Raw genomic sequence first — 24,940 nt, forward strand, 5'->3', positions numbered from 1 at the left:
TGCATAGTATATAAAGAATACAGAATATTGAATAATTTAATAAATAAATTATAAATAATTTGGTGACGTGTTACAGTGGTGATTTTTTTTTTTTTTTTACATGTGTCATTAATAACATATATATGTGAATATAGTTAGAGTGCTGGAGTAATTATTGCCTTACAGAGTTTCTGTGCATATTTACAGTATTACACAAAAATAAGATCTCTGTGTTATGTGTTCTCTAGATTCACGTGTGTATTGGTTTATTCTTTATTATTGGTCTATGGTACCCAATCTTCCCAGGTGGTCCTCCATCCCAGTGCTGGTCAGGTCACTGCTTAGCTTCCAAGATCAGACGAGATTGGGCATTTCCAGTGGGGGTTTGCCGTACATTTGTATAACTCCTATACCATCGAGATTCATACTATTCTTTATTAGTGATGAAATAAAGTGCAATAATGTGTTTTTATTTTTATTTTATTTATAGAAACAAGTGAAATAAATAGGTGAAATAAATAGAGGGAAGTGGTGACTAAGGGTGAATACATAAAAGTGGGAATGGGGTGTAGTACAGAATATTTATTCAAGAAGACAGCACCTCTATAGGAATGGCGCCATCTCGTAGTTGTCGTTGAACTCAGAAGGGTGCATCATTTGGAGCTGAAAGATCCAAAACATCTCAGGTCTGGAAAGTTTATTTGCCACATCGCCTCCTCTTTTTTCAAGCTTCACCAATTCGATAGCTTTATAGGTAAAATCTTCTTGATTGGAGTTATGATGTGTGTTGAAGTGCCTGGATATTGCATGAGTGTCTACTTTGTTATTTATGTTCCGAATATGCTCCTGATTGCGAATCTTTAATGGTCTCATTGTTTTCCCGACATTTTTTTCCACATTTGCATTCCAAAGATAGATGACAGAAGTGGTATTGCAGTTCAAAAATTATTTTATTTTGTATTCCTTTTTCTCATTAGCATTGCTGAAAGTTTTCCTATTTGGATGAAGATACTTGCAGATGTTGCAACATCTGCATTAGTATGATCATGTACATTTTGGCATGATTTGGGTACTAGTTAACTTTCCTGGTAGCATACTGGGTGCAAGCAAGTCCTTGAGGTTCTTTGATTCCCTAAAGATGATCTGAGGTGTTGGTGGGAGTATTTCTTTTAAAATGGGGTCCATGAGTAAGATGTCCCAGTGGTTTCCAAGTGAGTTTCTTATAACTTTCTCATGGCGACTATAAGTGGTGATGAAGGCCACCTGTTCCTTCTCCCCTTTGTCCTTATATTCCAGTAGTTTTTCCCTGTCAGTGCCCCGTTTTCATAATGGCTTCTTGTATCATTCCTGTTGGATAATTCTTCTCAAATCTACTCCTGTACACCTCAAGCTGTGCCTCGCAATCTTCTACTGTGCTGCAATTTCTCTTAATTCTATGGAATTGGGAATATGGGTTGTTGTTCTTCCATGTTTTCAGGGGATTGCTTTTGTAATGTAGGTAGCTGTGTCTACTTTTTTATGTAGTTCTTTGTGATTACTTTACCTTTCACTCCTGCTAGTATTAAGTCAAGGAATTCGATGGAGTTGGTGTTGACATTAGAAGTAAAGGAAAGGTTCATGTCATTGCTGGATAAATATTCTAAAAACGAATAAAAGAGGTCCACTTTGCCATCCCAAATAATTAAAATATTGTCGATATACCATTTATAAAAAATGATATGTTCTTTAAATCTGTGGGAGTTGTAGATAAAAGCCTGCTCCCAGCACCCCATAAACAAGTTTGCGAAGCAAGGCACAAAAACACTCCCCATAGCTGTTCAACAGCACTGCAAATAAAATGTATCCAAACATTTTAAATAGCTACGGCTGAGAATAGAGTGCATGATGTCGCAGATAAAATCCTTATGTGCAGCTGTAAATTGAAGATCATTATTTTAAAAACTTCTGCACGCTGCTATGCCTTTTGAATGCTCTATGCATGTGTATAGGGATTGTACATCTATGGGGGCCCATACATGGGTGTCCTTGTATTCCATGTTGTTCATGTACCGATGTCGTATCTTTGAGGTACGATGGCAATTCCTTGACGTAGGTATTCAGGAAGATGTCTACATATTCTGATAATCTGGATGTTAAGGAGTTAATCCCTGCCACAATCGGTCTTCTGGGTGGATTGGAGAGGGACTTGTGGATTTTGGGGAGAAAGTAAAAAATGGGGATAATGGGGTTCGATTGCATTAGATATTGGTATTCATCCTTGGTGATGGTATCAGTGCGTAGGCCGTGTAGCAACAGTGTTCTTAATTCCTCCAGGAAGATTTCTGTGGGGTCACTTGTCAGCATGGTGTATGAATTGCAGTCCCCTAAGAGTCTGTGCCTTCCTTGTGTAAAAATCACAATACATAATCACTAAACCCTCCCCCCCACCCCTTTGTCAGCTTGATTTATAACTAACGCTTTGTTTTGTTGTAGTTTCTTCAAAGCTTCTGTTTCTCTGTTTGTCAGGTTTTTCTCCAACATATGTTCTAATTCAGTCTCGCATAGGTCCTTTTTTACCAGATCAAAAAATATTTCTAGGTTGCTTCCCTTGGACTCCAGCAGGTATGGATGTCACAACTGTATACCTAAATGTTAGGAGTATAAGTAAGAGCCCTGCCCCAGCAAACAGAACCCCTTGATGAAGTCTTAGGACGAAACGTGTTAGAAGTCCCTCACTGAGACCTCCAGCACCTTAAAGATAAGATATACCATATATATATATATATATATATATATATATATATATATATATATATATATATATATATATATATATACATACATACATATATACACACACACATACATACACACACACATATATACACACACACATACATACATACACACACACACACACACACACACACACACATAATTATAGTAATTTTTTATATAACCGAACGTAGTGTATTTTATGGTCTGTTCATCTTTCTAGTCTTTTATATACACATTTTTTATATATTTTGTGTCTGTAATAAAATATATTTGTTAAACTTGTAAATTTAATAAGCTTATTACTTAACTTATCGATATATTAACACCAGTGGTCGCTAGGTACCCTCCTCCTATCTTCACATAATTATCCAGCAGCTTACCACTGCTATCTAATTAAGGTACCTATACTAAGGGGTACATTACATGTGGTGCCAAGTGTCCCACATATATATATATATATATATATATATATATATAAATAAATAAATTATTATTATTATTATTTTTTTGTAAAATATTTAAATATATTAAAATTGCTTTCTAAATACTTTATTACATAGAACATCAATTCTGAGCTGTTTCGTGGTAAAAAATGGTCAGTTAAGTGATTAAGGTTTCTCTTCCTCACGGATCCACTTCAATATACAAAGTAAAATCTAAAACTATTTCATTCATGGAAAGCAGGTAGGCAGTAATAAACATATCAGGACTAGGTGATAATATAATTCTAACTCAAATGTACATATAGGTGATCAAGCTGTTTTTGTTACGCATTTCCCAATGTAAACGGATACAATGTTGGTGTAGTAGCCTATGTTTCTTACCAAAACGATTATAACTGCAGCAAACGGACTCTAAACAAGGGCCTCACTATTTTTAAACACAGTATGTAGAATTGTGTTTTATACTGCAGCTTACTACTTGATTATTACTATAGAGGATAGAGAGAAGGTGAAAAAATATAATTTCTACATGATAGTTGGACATCAAAGACCACATTTAAATTAAATATATATAATAAAGAAAACACTTTTATTCTAACCAATTCAATATTATACCTTTAAAGGGGGGTACTCACGGGGTGATATTCTAAGCAATCTGACTAGATTGCTTAGAATTTAAGCATTATCGCTCCATGTGTACCCCCTACAGAGATAGCGATGCGCAGCCCCGCGCATCGCTATCGCTGGTGCTAGATTGTCCTGGAGCGCCCCCCCCCACCGTCTCCCCCCGCACGCTCAGCACAGATCGCGCTGTGTTGAGCGGCGGGAGAGATGTGTGCTGAGCGGTTCGCTCAGCACACATCTCTCCCACATCGGCCCGTCTATATGGGCCTTAAGACTGACTACCAATGCTATATACATACTAAATGAAAGCCAATTAACAATCAATTAACTATATACACTGGAGGCACCACCCATTGTCAGGAGTATCCGGCAGCAGTAGCGAGGAGAAAGATGTTTGACAGCATGGACATGGAGCACATGGTTCCTCTCTGACCGCAGAACTCACTCTTCGGTGGTAAACTTAAGGCAGACAAAAAAGGAGTATGCTTTTAAAGTTGGATGATTTTGAAAATGAGCACCAGTAATCTCTGAGAACAGTTAGTTTAGCTGCTGCTGCTAATCTTTAGTCATCTTGAACTACACATTAATGAAGCCAAAAGGAATGAGCTATGAAGGAAAAACAAAGATTGTGATTGCAATCTTCAAACCATCTGTAAAATGAACAAGAACTCTTGGTGGATTTAAAACTGCACCTCCAGTAATTTTCAGGCTTAAGTATGGTACTGGTCCAGTATATGTCAGTGGACAGCATGTTGTTGCTTTAGAAGATTTGGAGTCATCAGATGATGAGGATGAAGAAAATACAGAAAGCAAAAAGAACACAAAAATGAAAATGCCTGATGCTTCAACATAGAAAAATAGAATTTGACAGCAGATAAGAACCACTTGGCCCATCTAGTCTGCCCCTTTTTTGTTTTATCCTTTAGGCAATCTCAACCCTTTTTGAACCTTAATTCTTTGTAAGGATATTCATATGCCTATCCCAAGAATGTTTAAATTGCTCTACAGTCTTAGCCTCTACCACCTCTGATGGGAGGCTATTCCACTTATCCACTACCTTTTCTGTGAAGTAATTTTTCCTTAAATTTCCCCTGAACCTCCTCCTCAAGTCTCAGTGTATGTCCTCGAGTTCTAATACTTCTCATCCTTTGAAGAATGTTTCCCTCCTGAACTTTGTTAAGACCCTTGATATATTTGAAAGTTTCTATCATGACCCCCCTTTCCCTTCTCTCCTCCAAACCATACATATTAAGATCTTTTAGCCTTTCCGGGTAAGTTTTGTGTAGGCCATGCACCATTTTAGTTGCCCTTCTTTGTACACTCTCTAATGTATTTATATCCTACTGGAGATATGGTCTCCAGAACTGGACACAGTATTCCAGATGGGGCTGAACCAATTACCTATACAGTGGCATTATCACTTCTTTTTTCCTGATACGGATTCCCCTCCCTATGCAACCAAGCATCTGACTTGCCTTTCTCATTGCTTTGTTGCATTGCTTTCCTGCTTTCAAGTCACTTGAAATCGTGACTCCTAAATCCCTTTCCTCCTCAGTAGTTTCCATTGTAGTACCCTTGATACTATATTTAGCCTTCGGGTTTTTGAGACCCAAGTGCATGATTTTGCATTTTTTTTTAGCATTAAACTGTAGTTGCCACGTTCTTGACCATTTCTCAAGCCTACCTAGGTCAATCAATCATCAATCCCGGTGTGTCTACCCTGTTGCATATCTTTGTATCATCTGCAAAAAGGCATACCTTCCCTTCAAAACCATCTGCAATGTCACCAACAAAGATATTAAAGAGAACTGGACCAAGTACAGATACCTGGGGTACTCCACTGGTAACATTTCCCTCCATAGATTGCACTCCATTAACTACAACTGTCTGTTTCCTATCCTGCAACCAGGTTCTTATTTATGTAACTGTTTTATAATCCACCCTTTCAAGTTTATTTAGCAGTCTGCGATGTGGGACAGTGTCAAATGCCTTACTAAAGTCTAGATATGCTACATCTACTGCTCCCCCTTGATCTATTATTTTCATCATAGAGTCAAAAAAGTCAATAAGATTTGTTTGGCATGATCTCCCACCAGTAAATCCATGCTGTTTTGGATCCTGTAAGTTGTTTGATTTAAGATATTCAACAACTCTTTCTTTTAATAGTTTTTCCATTACTTTCCCTACTACTGATGTAAAGCTTACTGGTCTGTAGTTACTTGTTACTTCCTTGCTTCCACTTTTGTGCAGTGGAACTACATTAGCTCTTTTCCAGTCCTCTGGAATAGCACCTGTATTTAGTGACTGGTTAAATAATTCTGTTAAAAGGTGTAACCAGCACATCTTTTAGCTCTTTGAGTATCCTTGGGTGTATCCCATCTGGTCCCATTTATTTATCCACTTTTAGTTGTGAAAGTTCTGTTAGGACCTTCTCCTCTGTAAATGTACTTTCATCTGCCTTATTTTTATGAATGTCCTTGCAACTTAACTGTGGCCCCATCCCTTCTTCTCTAGTAAATACTGAGCAAAAATAATTATTTAGGTGATCTGCTATTGCCTTGTCTCCCTCCACCAAATGCTCACTCTCTGTCTTAAGTCTTATTATTCCTCCATTTGATTTTCTCCTTTCACTTATATACTTAAAAAAAGTTTTGCCTCCTTTATCTACTGACTGGGCCATTTTCTCCTCAGCTTCTGCCTTTGCACGTCTGATCACTTTCTTAGCATCCTTCCATCTGTCAAGATACACCTCTTTGTCGTTATTATTTTGAGTCTGTTTGTATTTCCTAAAAGCCATCTTTTTTGCTTTCACACTAGTTGATACTTCTTTTGTGAACCACACTGGCTTCCTTCTCCTGGTGCTTTTCCTAACCCTTTTGATACAAAGGTCTGTTGCACTTAGTATTGCACTTTTCAGTTTTTCCCACCTCTCCTGCACGCCTTCCAAGTTCCTCCAGTCCACCAATGAATTACTTAAACATCTCCCCATTTTTGCAAAGTCAGCATTTCTAAAATCCAACACCTTTGTTTTTGTGTGACAGGAGTTGGATCCTGTCTTTATACTAAACCATACTGCTTGATGATCCCTGGATCCCAGGTGTTCACCCACATATATGTTGGATATCCTATCACCATTTGTAAGAATTAAATCTAATATTGAGTCTTTGCGAGTGGGCTCCCTCACTAATTGCTTGAGAGATGCTCCCCGTAAGGAATCTAGAAATTTGCCACTTGTAGCTGAACTTGCAAAAGACCCCTCCCAATTTACATCAGGTAAATTAAAGTCTCCCATGATTATGACTTCTCCCTTTAAAGCCATTTTAGTGATGTCCAACAAAAGGTTCCTGTCCAAATCCTGCCCCTGGCCTGGTGGTCTATAGATCACCCCAATGCGAATAATGTCCTTCTCCCCGGTTTTGATGGTGACCCAAAGAGCCTCAGTTTTGTCTTCAACATTTTGTATTAAAGTAGCATTTATGCTTTTTTTCACATACATTGCTATCCCTCCTCCTATTCTTTCTATTCTATCCTTCCTAAATAAATTATATCCTGGCATAGCTATGTCCCAGTCATGATTCTCATTGCACCATGACTCTGTAATGTATCCTGGTATAGCTATGTCCCAGTCATGATTCTCATTGCACCATGACTCTGTAATTGCCACAAAATCCAGGTTATCCCTTGTCATTATCGCAATTAGCTCTGGAATTTTGTCTCCTAAGCTCCTAGCATTTGCACACATAGCTTTAAGAATTTTGTCTGTGCATTTGTTATTAGCAGCCATGTCCAGACCGTACAAAATAAATGACAAGTTTAAAGTTGAAATTACCTGTTTGGGGATGTTGCTCAGTGTTTAGTATTTTTTTTTTTTTTTTTTTTACTAATCAGGAATCAGTGTCCTTTACACCATGACTATACCTCACTAAATGTAAAGATATAGTACACCTGACCACAATGGTGAAATGATCAAAGGAGGTAAACACCAGAGAGCATGCAATAATAAACTGTTTCACTGTGCAACTTCCCCACACATGCAATGCCAATTACAAGCCAATCATTACATCAAAAAACATACATGAGTTTGCACGAGAGAGCTGTAGTGAGCAGTTTGGGGATGTCTTTTCATAGTGTAAAAAGACAGATAACATTGGTACAGGTGAGAATTCAGATGTTTTTGGTAAGCTATAGACATAAATTTCAGTAGTTGCGGATGAAGTGGAAAGGTCTTGCAGCATTGCTATCACAGATTTAAGTTATAAGTATGGGTTACTCAGGCTGGAGTAGTTTGATGTGTTGAGGAATTGGACTCACATTTGTTTGTAAGCTGTCCTTTAGTGGTCCTGATTGTGGATTGATTGTTGTCCTTCTGTTTTACTTCGGTGTAACGTCGAAATTATGTTTAAACTTGTAGTTATCCTTTGAATAATGTCCTTTGAAGTAATGGCCACAAGCCTACGGCCCAAGCCTCCTTAATGCTCTTTAAGTAATAGACCAAGCATGTGAATACACTGATTACACCCAACTCCAATGATCCCTCCCCCAGCAATGGCTAGTAATAAAATAGTTTAAGAAAATAAACTAACATACCAACCACTGAGATTTATCAGAGTCATGCCCTCATGCCTATACTCAGGAGATAACATTCCAATTTATCAATAGCAACCCATCATGTACATAAGCAATCTAATAAAAAAGCAGTTCTAAGGTTCCAAAGAAAAGGCTTAAATTAGAACAGGATGATGATGATGAAGATGACAAAAGAGGATGAGGAGCTTGAGAATCATGAAAATACAGTGGAAGAAACACCAGTTAAAAAGACTTCCTAAAATATTATTATTTTAGGAAGAGCACTAATTATAGTTGTTAATTAGTCCTAAAACATCATTTCAGCTGGGCATTATAGTAAGCTTAGCTAAACAGGGTAGGGTAAGAATCATAATACAGGTTGAACTCGAGGGGCAAATTGCCTTTTTTCAACGTCATTAACTATGTTACTTCTCAAGTTACAAAACAAAAATCTGGGCAGTACAGATGGTGTAATGGTTAGCATTACTGCCTCACAGAACTGAGGTCATACGCTTAATTCCCACCACAGCCCTAACTGTGCGGAATTTGTATATTCTTCCAGTACTTGCTTGGGTTTCCTCCCACAATCCAAAAATATACTTGTAGGTTAATTGGCTTACAACAAAAAAAAAAAATTAACCCTAGTGTGAATGTGTCTGTGTGTACATGTGATAGGGAATATAGATTGTAAGCTCCACTGGGGCAGGGACTGATGTGAATGGCCAAATATTCTCTGTAAAGTGCTGCGGAATATGTGTGCGCTATATACAGTAAATAACTGGTAATAAATAAATAATAAATCTGCTCAGAAATCAAACCATAACGGAAAAGCTTCAGAAGAGTCCTCCCAAGCTAAACCTCAAAAAAAATCCGTAACAAACTGCCTGCTATCCATGACCTCTTTATCTCCCAACTTACTTGCCACACTACTCCACTATCTGCTGCCAGTCACCCATTCATCCATCCTATTGATGCCTCCGGATTGTGGGTCTGATTCATATATTTGTATGCATCCAATGGTTTGAGTACAAGTACAATGTTTGGAGGTCTGTGCAGGCACAAGCCCTGTTCTGTGCATGTTGAAAATGGTCTTGCAAGATCACTTGTAGCCCTAAATAAACCGCAGCATGATTGATATGCTGTGGTGTTTGGGGGTGGAGTGGGAACGGAACCAGACACAGTCCTTCAAAACGGAGTGCATGTCAGCCTCATTTTGAAGGTCTGACCAGTCCATGATGCTTCAGCTCACGCAGACTGGCTGGTACCTACAAACATGGCAAATTGCGACTGATGGTCGTGATGGTGATCAGAGGCTGTGCCACTGTGTTTTGTTCTTATATTTCCTTCTGTACGCTATACCTCTACAATTCGCACTCCCTGCCAGCAGCAGCCTATGCAGTGCGACTCAGATGGCTGCCTCGGATGGTTCCTTCACGGGCAGGATGTACTACTGTTGATACATTCCTACAGATCACACGTGTCAGTTTTCCCACATATGCCTTGGGTCCTTGTAGTGCTCATCTCTCACAACATAACCACTTTAGTGTACCCGATACGGCTGCCTCACACTTGGTACACTTGTGGATGGAATGAAAAATACATGGAGCTAACTGTTATGTTAGGACCCTACCCCGAGCATTAGGAGGCTTGACCTTTTCCAACATGGGTAAACCTACATAGTGTGCCTAAGAAAGCTGCCTAGTCTGGTACCTTTCATGGGTGGAATATATAACCCGTGGAATTTATTACCCAATATGACTGTACCGACACTACATTATGCTTATCCTGCTCGCTAGGTTTTTTGTTGTGTGTGGTTTTCTACTTGCTGTAATACTAAATCCTTTGTACTACTGTAAGTGCTATGTAAAGTCTGTAACGTGACTGATGGGTCTATTTACTAACCCTTGGATGGAGATAAAGTGGATGGAGATAAAGTACCAGCCAACCAGCTCCTAACTGTAATTTTTCAAACCCAGCCAGTGACATGGCAGTTAGGAGCTGATTGGCTGGTACTTTATCTCCATCTACTTTATCTCCATCCAAGGCTTAGTAAATAGACCCCATCGTCCTGCTGGAGAAAAGTGTTCTATAAATAAAAATAAGAATTTACTCACCGGTAATTCTAATTCTCGTAGTCCGTAGTGGATGCTGGGAACTCCGTAAGGACCATGGGGAATAGACGGGCTCCGCAGGAGACTGGGCACTCTAAAAGAAAGATTAGGTACTATCTGGTGTGCACTGGCTCCTCCCTCTATGTCCCTCCTCCAGACCCCAGTTAAGGAAACTGTGCCCGGAAGAGCTGACACAACAAGGAAAGGATTTGGAATCCAGGGTAAGACTCATACCAGCCACACCAATCACACTGTACAACTTGTGATAACCATACCCAGTTAACAGTATGAACAACAACTGAGCCTCAGTAACAGATGGCTCATAACAATAACCCTTTAGTTAAGCAATAACTATATACATGTATTGCAGAGAGTCCGCACTTGGGACGGGCTCCCAGCATCCACTACGGACTACGAGAAATAGAATTACCGGTGAGTAAATTCTTATTTTCTCTGACGTCCTAGTGGATGCTGGGAACTCCGTAAGGACCATGGGGATTATACCAAAGCTCTCAAACGGGCGGGAGAGTGCGGATGACTCTGCAGCACCGCATGAGCAAACTCAAGGTCCTCCACAGCCAGGGTATCAAACTTGTAGAACTTAGCAAACTTGTTTGACCCCGACCAAGTAGCAGCTCGGCAAAGCTGTAAAGCCGAGACCCCTCGGGTAGCCGCCCAAGAAGAGCCCACCTTCCTTGTGGAATGGGCTTTCACCATTTTGGATGCGGCAATCCAGCCGCAGAGTGAACCAGCTGAATCGTGCTATAGATCCAGCGAACAATAGTCTGCTTCGAAGCAGGAGCGCCAACCTTGTTGGCTGCATACAGAATAAACAGCGAGTCAGACTTTCTGACTCCCGCCTTTCTGGAAACATAAATTTTCAAAGCCCGGACTACGTCCAGCAACTTGGAATCCTCCAAGTCCCTAGTAGCCGCAGGCACCACAATAGGCTGGTTCAAATGAAACGATGATACCACCCTAGGAAGAAATTGGGGACGAGTCCTCAATTCTGCCCTGTCCATATGGAAGATCAGATAAGGGTTTTTACATGACAAAACCGCCAATACTGACACACGCCTAGCCAAAGCTAAGGCCAATAGCATGACCACTTTCCACGTGAGATATTTTAGCTCCATGGTCTTAAGTGGCTCAAACCAGTGGGATTTCAGGAAATCCAACACAACGTTAAGATCCCAAGGTGCCACCGGTGGCACAAAAGGAGGCTGAATATGCAGCACCCCCGGAACAACGTCTGAACTTCAGGCAGTGAAGCCAGTTCATTTTTAGAGAAAATGTATAGGGCCGAAATCTTGACCTTTATGGATCCTAATTTTAGGCCCATAGTCACTCCTGACTGTAGGAAGTGCAGGAATCGACCCCGCTGGAATTCCTCTGTAGGGCCTTCCCGGCCTCACACCAAGCAACCTATTTTCGCCATATACAGTGAAAAAGTCTTGCTCTCACTTCTTTCCTAGCCTTTATCAGCGTAGGAATAACTGCATCCGGAATGCCCTTTTCCGCTAGGATCCGGCGTTCAACCGCCATGCCGTCAAATGCAGCAGCGGTAAATTTTGGAACAGACAGGGCCCCTGTTGCAACATGTCCTGTCTGAGAGGCAGAAGCCCTGAGTCCTCTGAGAGCATTTCCTGCAGCTCTGGGTACCGAGTCCTTCTTGGCCAATTCGGAGCAAAGAATATTGTTTTCACTCCTCCTTTTATTACAATTCTCAGCCCTTGGGTATGAGAGGAAGAGGAGGGAATACAGAGACCGACTGGAACACCCACGGTGTTACTAGTGCGACCACAGCTATCACCTTTTTAGCTTTTTATTGAGGTGGGACGCCATCTAGTCCACCTTAGGCAGTTCCCATCAATTTGCAAACTGCGTGAAGACTTCCTGATGAAGTCCCCACTTTCCCGGGTGGAGGTCGTGCCTGCTGAGGAAGTCTGCTTCCCAGATGTCCACTCCCGGAACGAACACTGCTGACAGTGCGCTTACTTGATTCTCCGCCAAGCGAAGAATTCTGGTGGCTTCTACCATCGCCACCCTGCTCCTTGTGCCGCCTTGGCGGTTTACATGAACCCCTGCGGTCTGACTGGATCAGAACCGGTTGGTCGCGAAGCAGGATCTCCGCTTGACTTAGGGCGTTGTATATGGCCCTTAGTTCCAGGATATTGATGTGAAGGCAAGTCAGTTGACTTGACCACAGACCTTGGAAATTTCTTCCCTGTGTAACTGCCCCCCACCCTCGGAGGCTTGCATCCGTGGTCACCAGGATCCAGTCCTGAATGCCGAATCTGCGGCCCTCGAGAAGGTGAGCACTCTGCAGCCACCACAGGAGAGACACCCTGGCCCTGGGGGATAGGGTGATTAACCGATGCCTCTGAAGAGGTGATCCGGACCACTTGTCCAGTAAGTCCCATTGGAAGGTCCTCGCATGGAACCTGCCTAAGGGGATGGCCTCGTATGATGCCACCATCCTTCCCAGGACTCGAGTGCAGTGATGCACTGACACCTGTTTTGGTTTTAATAGATTCCTGACCAGTGTCATGAGCTCCTGAGCTCTCTCTATCGGGAGATAACCCTTTTCTGGTCTGTGTCTAGGATCGTGCCTAGGAGAGGCAGATGAGCTGTAGGAAACAACTGCGACTTTGGAATATATAGAATCCAGCCGTGTTGCCGTTACACTTCCAGAGAAAGTGATACGCTGTTCAGCAACTGCTCTCTTGATCTCGCTTTTATGAGGAGATCGTCCAAGTACTTGATAATAGTGACACCTTGCTTCTGCAGGAGCACAATCATATCCGCCATTATTATGGTGAATATTCTCGGGGCCGTGGAGAGACCAAACGGCAACATCTGAAATTGGTAATGACAATCCCGTACCGCAATTCTGAGGTACACCTAATGAGGTGGATAAATGGGGACCTGAAGGTATGCATCCCTTATGTCCCGATTCACAATGAAGTCTCCCTCTTTTTAGGCTTGCACTGACCGCTCTTAGCGATTCCATCTTGAACTTGAACCTTCTCAGGTATATGTTCAGGGATTTTTTATTCAATATGGGTCTGACAGAACCGTCTGGTTTTGGGATTACAACATGGTCTAATAATAACACCCTCTTGTTGAAGGAGGGGACCCTTGACCACCACCTGTTAAAGATACAATTTGTGAATTGCAGATAACACTGGCTCCCTCTCTTGGGGGGAAGCCCGCAGGGCCGTCGGTGAGGGGGCATCTTCTCACAGTCCAGCTTGTATCCCTGAGACACTATCTATTGCCCAGGGATCGAACAGGGAGTGAACCCACTTGTGGCTGAACTTACGAAGGCGTGTCCCCACCGGGCCTAGCTCCGCCTGTGGAGCCCCAGCGACATTGGTGGATTTTTGTAGGGGCCGGGGAGGACTTCTGTTCCTGGGAACTAGCTGCCCGGCTCTGACAAGAAAGGACGCCCCTCAGACTTTGTTTCTTTATACGAAAGGCTGCATTTAATAATGTCGTGCTTTCTTAGGCTGTGCAGGAATATAAGGCAAACTAGCAGAATTACCAGCTATAGCTGTGGAGACCAGGCCCGAGAACCCTTCTCCACACAATCCTCAGCCTTCTATATGCCTCTTAAGTCGGCATCATCTGTCCAATGCATATTCTACAGGACACGTCAAGCAGAGATCGACATAGCTTTGACTCTAGGACCCAGTATACTCATGTCTCTTTGGGCATGCTTTATAACTATATATCTATCACTTAAGACAGCATCTTTAATATATTTATATTGCATACTAGGGTCTCATCTCTGCTGATAAGGTACCTTTCCACGCTGCCACAGCGCTATAAACCCATGCCGACACAATCGCCGGTCTGGGTAGTATACTAGAATGTGCACGCTATCTGCAGGATCCCTGAGAATAGCAAGTGCTACCGTCTGTGCAAACAGGACACCCCAGGGGAAGATTCTCAACATATCCTGGCCCTAGTGGGGAAAGGATACAGCCTGAGAATTCTATTGTGGGAAGCTGCCGTCTCTTGTCTGGAGATTCCCGCTCTTTTTCCTCATGAGAGGAGGGAAATTTACCTCAGCATTCTTCCCCTTAAACATGTGTACTCTCGTGTCAGGGACAGATGAGTCATCAGTGATATGCAAATCATCTATTATTTCAATAATCATATATTGAATACCTTATAGCCATCTTGGCTGTAACTTTGCATTATTGTAGTCGACAGTGGAGTTAAACTCCATGTCGATACCAGTGTTTGTTATTATGGATAGTGAGCATTGAGAGACTCTGAAGGTCTCTGTGACATAGGGACAGACATGGGTAGATTTCCTGTCTGTTCCCTAACCTTTTGTGCAATAAATTCACCTTAGCACTTACACATATCCAAACAGGTGTCGGCGTTGTCGACGGAGACACCCTCTCACACACATATCTGCTCTATCACCTCCTTAGAGGAGCCTTTTACCTCAGACATGTCGACACACGTGTACCGACACACCACACACACCTTGGGGATGCTCTATTTGAGGACAGTTCCCCCACAAGGCCCTTTGGAGAGACAGAGAGAGAGAGTATGCCAGAACACACCCCAGCGCTATATAACCCAGGGATTACACTACAACTCAGTGTTTACCCAGTAGCTGCTGTATATACAAATTTTTGCGCCTAAATTTATGTGCCCCCCCCTCTCTTTTCACCCTTTGTGTACCAGGATACTGCCGGGGAGAGCCTGGGGAGCTTCCTTCCAGCGGAGCTGTGAAGAGAAAATGGCGCTGGTGTGCTGAGGAAGAAGGCCCGGTCCCCTCAGCGGTGGGCTTCTGTCCTGTTTCTGACTAAAATGGTGGGGGATTTACACATATACAGTTTTCCAGACTGTATTATGTGTATATATTGCCAAAAGGTATACTTATTGCTGCCCAGGGCGCCCCCCCCCCCCAGCGCCCTGCACCCTACAGTGACCGGAGTGTGTGGTGTGCAGTGGGAGCAATGGCGCACAGCTGCAGTGCTGTGCGCTACCTTAATGAAGACCGGAGTCTTCTGCCGCCGATTTTATCTCCTTCTTCTGGCTCTGCAAGGGGGACAGCGGCGCGGCTCTGGGAACGGACGATCGAGGTCAGTCCCTGTGTTCGAACCCTCTGGAGCTAATGGTGTCCAGTAGCCTAAGAAGCACAAGCTAGCTGCATGCAGGTAGGTTTGCTTCTCTCCCCTCAGTCCCAGGTAGCAGTGAGTCTGTTGCCAGCAGATCTCACTGAAAATAAAAAACCTAACAAATACTTTCTTTCTAGCAAGCTCAGGAGAGCCCACTAGGTGCATCCAGCTCTGGCCGGGCACACATTCTAACTGAGGTCTGGAGGAGGGGCATAGAGGGAGGAGCCAGTGCACACCAGATAGTACCTAATCTCTTCTTTAGAGTGCCCAGTCTCCTGCGGAGCCCGTCTATTCCCCATGGTCCTTACGGAGTTCCCAGCATCCACTAGGACGTCAGAGAAATTTTATTATTATTTCCTAATTTAGCAAATGTATACATTTTTACATTTATGTCCTACCATTACTAGATTATCAGAGCAATACAGTACCTAGCAATGAGTAATCTAGTGGCACTTTGTAGTCACCTTTGCTCAGTATAAAATGTGTCCTCTCTCATCATTGATGCAGTTACATTAAGCATCCCTTCTAGTCACGAATAGTCGCGACCGTGCTTACTAACGCCGGGTGTCTTTTTGTGCATTTTTTCCACAAAAATGTGTCTTATTTGCATCGCTAGGTGAATAAGACGCACAGACAGACTGCTGATTACAAGGATATTCGGCATGCCTACATTCTGTGTGCATCCTGCATATCATTTTAATCAGCAGTTGCATTGTGCATCCTCTTCAGATAGTGATGCGAGTAAGATGTATTTTAAGCCAAAAATGACAGCCAGTGTTAGAGTGTCGCTGGAACTGCCGGCCCCCTCACATCAGGCATCTTGTGGTGCATGGCCTATTATAGCTAGATGTATGAAGACACATCTGTATAATCTCTGTATAAATGTGCAACATTTTATAGCTATAATGAATCTATAACATCTGATACTCACTTTCCATTTAATCCCTCAGTAACTTTGTTTCCCCGTGGTGAGAACTTTTCTACAGCTCAGCAAGAGATACAGTTACATTACAGTCAATCGGGATCCCAGTGGTCATGATATTGATGCTGGAATCCAGACCGCTGACAATGCCGACAGCCGGAATCCCAGACACCCATAGAGTGGGAATAGAACCTGTGGTGAGCACAATAAGCCACCAAGCCCGCAGCGTGGCGAGCACAGCAAGCCCGCAAGGAGCTTGCTAGCACTCGCCCCGCTGCTGGCATTCTGGTGGCCGGAATTCCGGGATCAGTATGCTGACCGCCGGAAGCCCGGCCGCTGGGATCCCATACCCAATGCCTCAGCACAATTGGGTGATTATTAAATGGAATTTGAGGTCAATGTTATATACCACTCTTGTGCGTACTATTTTTCCAAACTTGTAGTCCGTTCAATTAATTTCCAATTCCCTCAATAAATGTGTTTCACATTGGGGTGATCATTCATCATAACCATCTCGCATTTTATATATGTCATCACTAGTAGAAATACATTTGGATATTGGAAGCTCTGACCACATAAATGTATAATATTCCATAAATTATCACACGATCAGCTAATCTCATATTGGGACCAAGAACTTAATTGTGGATGCAGATTTCTCTGACTATGTTGATATACTTGGATTAACATCTGATATCTACCACATTTGAATTCAACATCTGTCACAAAAATTGATAGACCACTCATTTGTTGAACAATCTTTATAATGATATCAGTTGTTCATCAGGGTCTTTAACATTTGATTGCAGGTGTACATATCCTATCACATTAATGATTCCTCTTCCTTAATTGCGATATTTACTACATTAGGATCTTTAGAATACTTGTGTTATCTTACTTTCTCTTTTGTTTTTTATTTTAAAGATTTTGCTTACTGTATGAAGTATGTTGATATTTATTTTATATAATAAGTTATGTTCTATTTGTTAATTTGAAACAGATTTGTGCATCATTGTTCACTCTTGTTTTTCCTTTTAAACGTTAATGCATTAACACTAGTACTATTTATACTGAATGACTAAATATATGTATTATGAAAATGTTTTAGTTATATACTGGTTTGGAGTCCTCCCACTCATTTTTCTCACATATAATAAACAGCAGGACTCTCAAAATGGTAGCCCATGGTCTGCAGGATTTATATTATGCAGCCCACTACAATTTCATAGGACAAGACTCCTGTAATTGCAGTGAAATCAGACTATCATCTTTTGCATTAGCTAGCCTATTAGGCTGGCAAGTGGAAGTTTGCTAAGCAGATACAAGTAAATATAATTTCCGCAGTCCAAACAATAAAAAGCATTTTAGATTGTACTGCTGTATGTTTTTAGCAAAGGCCACACAAGCTGCAATTTTAAGACAACAAACTAAACTTGACCAAGAAATTTAAAGTGACAATATTACGTGCAAACACAAATTTCCAGCTCAAACTGACTTTGTAAAGCTAACCCAACCTCTTGAAAAAGGCAATAGAAATTGCTGTATGTATGGCCAGCTTAATGGCCTGATTCAGACTTGCACATTATGCTGATAAACTGTACACTTAAATGCGCAATGTTTTTTCTTCTGTGCGTGCATCAGAGTCACACCACACATGCTTATTGATGCTGGTTGTACAGAGATGCAAAACAAATTTAGACGGGCGGTGGCAGAAATTTAAAGCACTTTTTCTGGTGATTTGGAGACACACTGAGATACTGGGGCAGATGTATTAACCTGGAGAAGGCATAAGAAAGTGATAAACCAGTGATATGTGCAAGGTGATAAACGCACCAGCCAATCAGATCCCAACTGTTAATTTACATATTGGAGCTGATTGGCTGGTGCCTTTATCACCTTGCACATATCACTGGTTTATCACTTCCTTATGCCTTCTCCAGGTTAATACATCTACCACATTGCGTCTTATGGGAGTGCCATTGAAAGCGGTTGCAAACAAAGACATTGAACCACTCACACAGAAGGCCATACTCTGATAGAGAAATTGCACCTGCCATAGCTTAGTCTCACCCATGTAAAGAAAAATTGTATAGTATTAATAACTAAAAAACAATAGGAGAGAAAGAAGGCTTATGTGGGCGCACTCTTAACCGCAAGGTAAATACCATGCATTAATCAACAGATAAAACAAAACTTTTATTATTGATTAAAAAACAGGAATTTAATACCTACCGGTAATTCCTTTTCTCCTAGTCCGTAGTGGATACTGGGGTCTTGTACTTTAGTACCATGGGGTATAGATCGCGTCCACTGGAGCATGGCACTTTAAGCCTTTTAGTGTGTGTGTGTGTGTGTGTGTGTGTGTGTGTGTGTGTGTGTGTGTGTGTGTGTGTGTGTGTGTGTGCTGGCTCCTCCCCTGTATGCCCCTCTGATCAGTCTCAGTCTAGGAAAACTGAGCCCGAGGAGACGGACATAACATGAGAGAAGAAACAACAACAGCGGTGAGGCAACAAGCCAACACACAGCCGTAAACGAAAGGAGGGCGCTAACCAGAACAGAGGATAGCAACACCAAGCTAACCAGGATAGCACAGCTATCTCAACAAAATAACAGGACCGCAATGCATGTCCAACCAAATACTTACACAGGTAAGTAGGAAACGAAGCACTGAGGCGGGCGCCCAGTATCCACTACAGACTAGGAGAAAAGGAATTACCGGTAGGTATTAAATTCCTATTTTCTCTTACATCCTAGTGGATACTGGGGTCTTGTACTTTAGTACAATGGGGAAGTCCCAAAGCTCCCAAACGGGTGGGAGAGTGCTGAGACCCCTGTAAAACCGCCTGACCAAACTGAAGGTCATACTTGGCCAAGGTATCGAACCTATAGAATTTGACAAACACGTTCGAACCCGACCAAGTTGCAGCTCGGCACAATTGAAGGGCCAAGACATCACAGGCAGCCACCCAGGAAGAACCCACCGACCTCGTCGAGTGCGCCTGAATAGACGTCAGCAAAGGCAGAGCCGCCACAGTATAGGCTTGTTGAACAGTCAACCTGAGCCAGCGAGCAATAGATTGCTTAGAAGCCGGCCAACCTATCTTGGAAGCATCGTAAAGGACAAACAGCGAGTCAGATTTCCGATGATGGCCCATCTGTTTAACACAAATCTTCAGAGCCCTGACAACATCCAAGGACTCAGGACCAACGGATAACACTGGAATGATTCACATAAAAAGCCGACACTACTTTCAGCAAAAACTGAGGACGGGTACAAAGTCCTGCCCTGTATGCATGAAATATCAAATAAGGGCTCTTACAGCATAAGGCCCCCAATTCAGAGACACGCCAATGCCAATAACATCACCGTCTTCCTGGTGAGAAATTTTAACTCCACCCTATGTATGTAAGGGATCAAACCAGTCCGATTGAAGAAAGGATAGGGCCACACTGAGATCCCACGGAGCCGTGGGAGGTACAAAGGGTGGTTGCATATGAAGAACACCTTTAAGGAAGGTTTGTACTTCCGGCAATAAGGCGAGTTGCTTCTGGAAGAAAATAGAAAGTGCAGAAATCTGTACTTTGATAGAGCCTAAACGTAGGCCCAGATCCACTCCCACTTGCAGGAAAAGTAGGCCAGGGATCCTCCAGAGCCATGGTTAGGCCATCAGGCCTATCTGTGGACAGCCCCACCGATGAAGTAACTGTTGAAACACCTGGGGTTGTAGGCTCCATTACCCCGGATGTAGGTCGTACCTGCTGAGGACGTCTGCTTCCCAGTTGTCCACTGGTGGAATGAATAGTGCCGAGATAGACCTTGCATTGGCCTCCACTCAGAGGAGGATTTCTGACACCTCTCGCATCGCTGCTCTGCTCCTTGTTCCCTCTTGTCGGTTTATGTGCACCACCGCCCTGGCGTTGCGCGACTGAACCTGGATCTCCTGATCCACCAGTAGATGAGAAGCCTGCAAAAGGGCATTGTAAATCGCCCCGAGTTCCAGGATGTTTATCGGCAGAGCAGATTCCTGTCTTGACCATGTCCCCTGGAATTGAGCCCCTTGGCTCATAGCCCCCCAACCCCGGAGGATGGCATCCGTCGTCAGAAGAATCCACGAGTGGATGTTGAAACTTCTGCCCTCTACCAGGTGAATAACTTGTAGATATCACAACAGAGAAATCCGGGCTTTCTGAGATAATGTCACTTCCTGATGCATGTGAAGGTGAGACCCCGACCATTTGTCCAGCAGATCCAGCTGAAATGGTCGGCCATGAAATCTGCCGTATTGGATTGTCTCTTAAGCAGCCACAATCATGCCCAGTAATCGGATGCAAAGATGGACGGATACCCTGCGAGGACTGAGCACCATGCGAACCATAGCCTGGATAGAAAAAAAGAGAAGAAAGAATTCGAAATGCCCTATGGTGGTGCACACAGTCTTGTATTAAGATATAACTTTTATTGAATTATATGTTAAAACCAGCGAATATTAAAAGGAAAGTAGAATCGTGTAAATAGAAAAGAAATAGTGTTTAAAATAAAAGTGCTGCGCACTAGATGTCACCTGATTCGCTCATGTATTGCTAGCAAAATCTATAGATGGTCACGAGTGTGTCAAAAATATTCCATGTCTATGTGTGTTATATTATACTTTTTAGATAGCTGAGAAAGCTGCAAGAATAAATGTCCCACAAATTAATTGTATTCCTTCCCAGGATTCCAGATGTGGGATCGTTGAAACCAAATTCCAGATATCACCTTATGTGGTGCTAATGATTTACTATATATTTTGCTGAATTGTCTCTCAATAAACTGATCAGAATGCTAAATGTGTACTGTGTCTCTCTGTATCTCAGAGTTAATATACAAGCTCAGTCATAAGGTCTCAATAATGTCTCAATAAGAGACCTTATGACTGAGCTTGTATATTAACTCTGAGATACAAATAGATTTTGCTAGCAATACATGAGCGAATCCGGTGACATCTAGTGCGCAGCACTTTTATTTTAAACACTATTTCTTTTCTATTTACACGATTCTACTTTCCTTTTAATATTCGCTGGTTTTAACATATAATTCAATGAAAGTTATATCTTAATACAAGACTGTGTGCACCACCATAGGGCATTTCGAATTCTTTCTTCTCTTTTTTTCTTGTAGACTTACCTTGCCTGTGGTAGCACCCCCCAATTTCTGGAAGAATATAAGGAATATCTTTGATAATTTGAAAAATGGGGGTCATTTACTAAATATGAATTTACCTGTGCGACCAGTATTATAGTAACATAGCCTGGATAGTCAAGGCCTTATCCATCGGAAGAAACACCTTCTGAGACACAGTATCCAGTATCATCCCCAGGAACTGAAGACGTTGGGTCAGTTCCAGGTGAGATTTTCAAAAATTGAGGATCCACCCATGATCCGTAAGCAGGTAAGTCATTAGATTGATGCTGTGCAGCAGACGTTCCCTGGACACAGCCTTGATCAGGAGATCGTCAAAGTAGGGTACTATGTTCACTGCCATCAGGCGCAGTTGCAGCATAATTTCCGCCATGACCTTGGTGAAGACCCTCGGAGCTGTGGATAATCCGAAGTATAAGGTCTGAAACTGGAAATGGTCGTCCAATATGGCGAACCTGAGGTAAGCCTGATGAGGGGGCCACATGGGAATGTGTAGGTAAGCATCCTTGACATCTAGAGACACCAAGAACTCCCCCTCCTCCAGAGCAGACACCACCGCCCGCAGGGATTCCATCTTGAATTTGAACACCCGCAGATACGGGTTCAGAGACTTCAGGTTCAAGATGGGGCGCACCGAACCGTCTGGTTTCGGAACGACAAAAAGACTGGAGTAAAAATTCCTGTTGTGTAGTGGAGGAGGTACCGGAACCACCACCCCGTCTGCAGAAGATTTTGAATGGCCTCTTGCAGGGTACTGTAACTCTTGCTGCGGATAAAGCTGGTAGGCCAGACTTGAAAAATCTGTGAGGAGGGAGCATCTGGAATTCCAGTCGGTGTCCTTGGGAAATGAGGTCCCTCACACAAGGATCCCGGCAGGACTCCGCCCACACGTGGGTGAAGTGTTGAAGGCGAGCACCTACCTGAAAATCGCCTTGCTGCTGGGGCCAAACGTCATGCGGAAGGCTTTGTGGCAGGGGATCCGGTGGTCTGGTCCAAGGAGACAGCAGGTGTAGGTTTACGGGACTTACCATGAGCTCCTCTGGAAGTGGTGGAAACCGCATGGCCCCTGCCTCTGAACCTTGTCACACGAAAGGACTGCTAGGAGGGTCCTGTGTAAGAACGTCTAGCAGGCGGCGCAGCCGATGGCAGATAGGTAGTTTTACCCGCCGTTGCTTGGGAGATCCATTTATTTAATTCATCCCCAAATGAGGAGTCACCTATAAAGTGAAGATTTTTTACACCCTTTTTGGAATCAGCATCTGCTGACCACTGACGTAACCATAAAGCTCTACGTGCCGAAACAGCCATAGCAGTAGTGCGGCCATTAACCTTACACAACTCCTTAATAGCCTCAAATAGAGAAACAAGGAAATATTCCCAGCGCCAACCAGGTACCCAGTAATTAAATCTACAGTTCTATCGCTGCTTTCAACAAACAAGAGGTACTCAGCCCCTATATAACCAAAGTAGAAAAAAAAAAATTTTTGAAAGCGCTGACACACTGTATAATATGTATAAAGAATTACTTTTATTTATTTGTATTCTTTTAATAGTATGTAACAAAATAAATAAATAAATAAATATATATCTCTCAATTAAAAAAACTCTAAATCAATAAAATTCACAGTCACCCTCTCCGTATATATCATGTAGGGGATTCTCACCCTTTTTTCCGATCTCCAGAGACTGTTCTAATTATTTGTTATTTTAATAGCTTTTTATTCATATCAAAACAGTCTCTGCAGAGTAGAAAAAATAGTTACTCCACTATAGTTTGCAACAAAATTTATCTTATTTATTTATACTCAGTTAAAAGGCAATTCTTAGTACTCTAAAATAGCATGGCAATGTCCACATTCAAGTAGTTTCTGTTATATAATCACCAGAACATTATCTTCAGTCCGTTTTTAATTGGACTTAATTGATGGACTCGGCTGGAATATGTTGAAGTTCACAGTGATATATTTATTTTCCTTTCCACAGTGTGTTTTATTATGATATTAGAGTCCTTTTATTCCATTATGGAAAACAGTTATTTGCACCATTAGTGCTAAGTTATCTACATGGCCATGTAACTATTCAGAGGAATAAATTCACTTTACCCCGTTTGCCGTCTGTGGACAAATGAACAGATCGGTTCGCTCCCGGCTCTGGTAGCTGAATTTCCTTTCCGTGAGCCTTATCCGGAGATTCTGATCCCGTTCCACACAGGCTTGCAGGGGACTTGTAAAACAGAGAGGGTCCGTGTAACTGCTGCTGATAGTCACAATACGCGTTTCTCCGCCTCCTATCACCCCCGCCGAGGGTGATAGGAGGCAGAGAAACGCGTATTGTGACTATCAGCAGCAGTTACACGGACCCTCTCTGTTTTACAAGTCCCCTGCAAGCCTGTGTGGAACGGGATCAGAATCTCCGGATAAGGCTCACGGAAAGGAAATTCAGCTACCAGAGCCGGGAGCGAACCGATCTGTTCATTTGTCCACAGACGGCAAACGGGGTAAAGTGAATTTATTCCTCTGAATAGTTACATGGCCATGTAGATAACTTAGCACTAATGGTGCAAATAACTGTTTTCCATAATGGAATAAAAGGACTCTAATATCATAATAAAACACACTGTGGAAAGGAAAATAAATATATCACTGTGAACTTCAACATATTCCAGCCGAGTCAATCAATTAAGTCCAATTAAAAACGGACTGAAGATAATGTTCTGGTGATTATATAACAGAAACTACTTGAATGTGGACATTGCCATGCTATTTTAGAGTACTAAGAATTGCCTTTTAACTGAGTATAAATAAATAAGATAAATTTTGTTGCAAACTATAGTGGAGTAACTATTTTTTCTACTCTGCAGAGACTGTTTTGATATAAATAGAAAGCTATTAAAATAACAAATAAATTAGAACAGTCTCTGGAGATCGGAAAAAAGGGTGAGATACCCATATGATATATACGGAGAGGGTGACTGTGAATTATATTGATTTAGAGTTTTTTTAATTGAGATATATATATATATATATATATATATATATATATATATAGATATATATATATATATATATAGATATATATAGATATATAGATAGATATATATATTGATATATATTGATATATACTATTAAAAGAATACAAATAAAAAAAAGTAATTCTTTATACATATTATACAGTGTGTCAGCGCTTTCAAAATTTCTTTTTTTTCCTCCTTAATA

At 42.0% G+C, this 24,940-nt stretch overlaps 1 protein-coding gene and 1 pseudogene across 1 annotated transcript in view; one reads left to right on the plus strand and one right to left on the minus strand.

Moving 5' to 3' along the window:
* The window catches only part of AIFM1 (apoptosis inducing factor mitochondria associated 1), a 232,204-nt gene that overhangs the window by 92,388 nt on the left and 114,876 nt on the right, over positions 1-24,940 (minus strand). The window lies entirely within an intron of this gene.
* On the plus strand, positions 4,194-18,582 carry LOC135055957 (nucleophosmin-like; annotated as a pseudogene).

Source organism: Pseudophryne corroboree, chromosome 3, assembly GCF_028390025.1.
Source record: "Pseudophryne corroboree isolate aPseCor3 chromosome 3, aPseCor3.hap2, whole genome shotgun sequence".
Lineage (NCBI taxonomy): Eukaryota > Metazoa > Chordata > Amphibia > Anura > Myobatrachidae > Pseudophryne > Pseudophryne corroboree.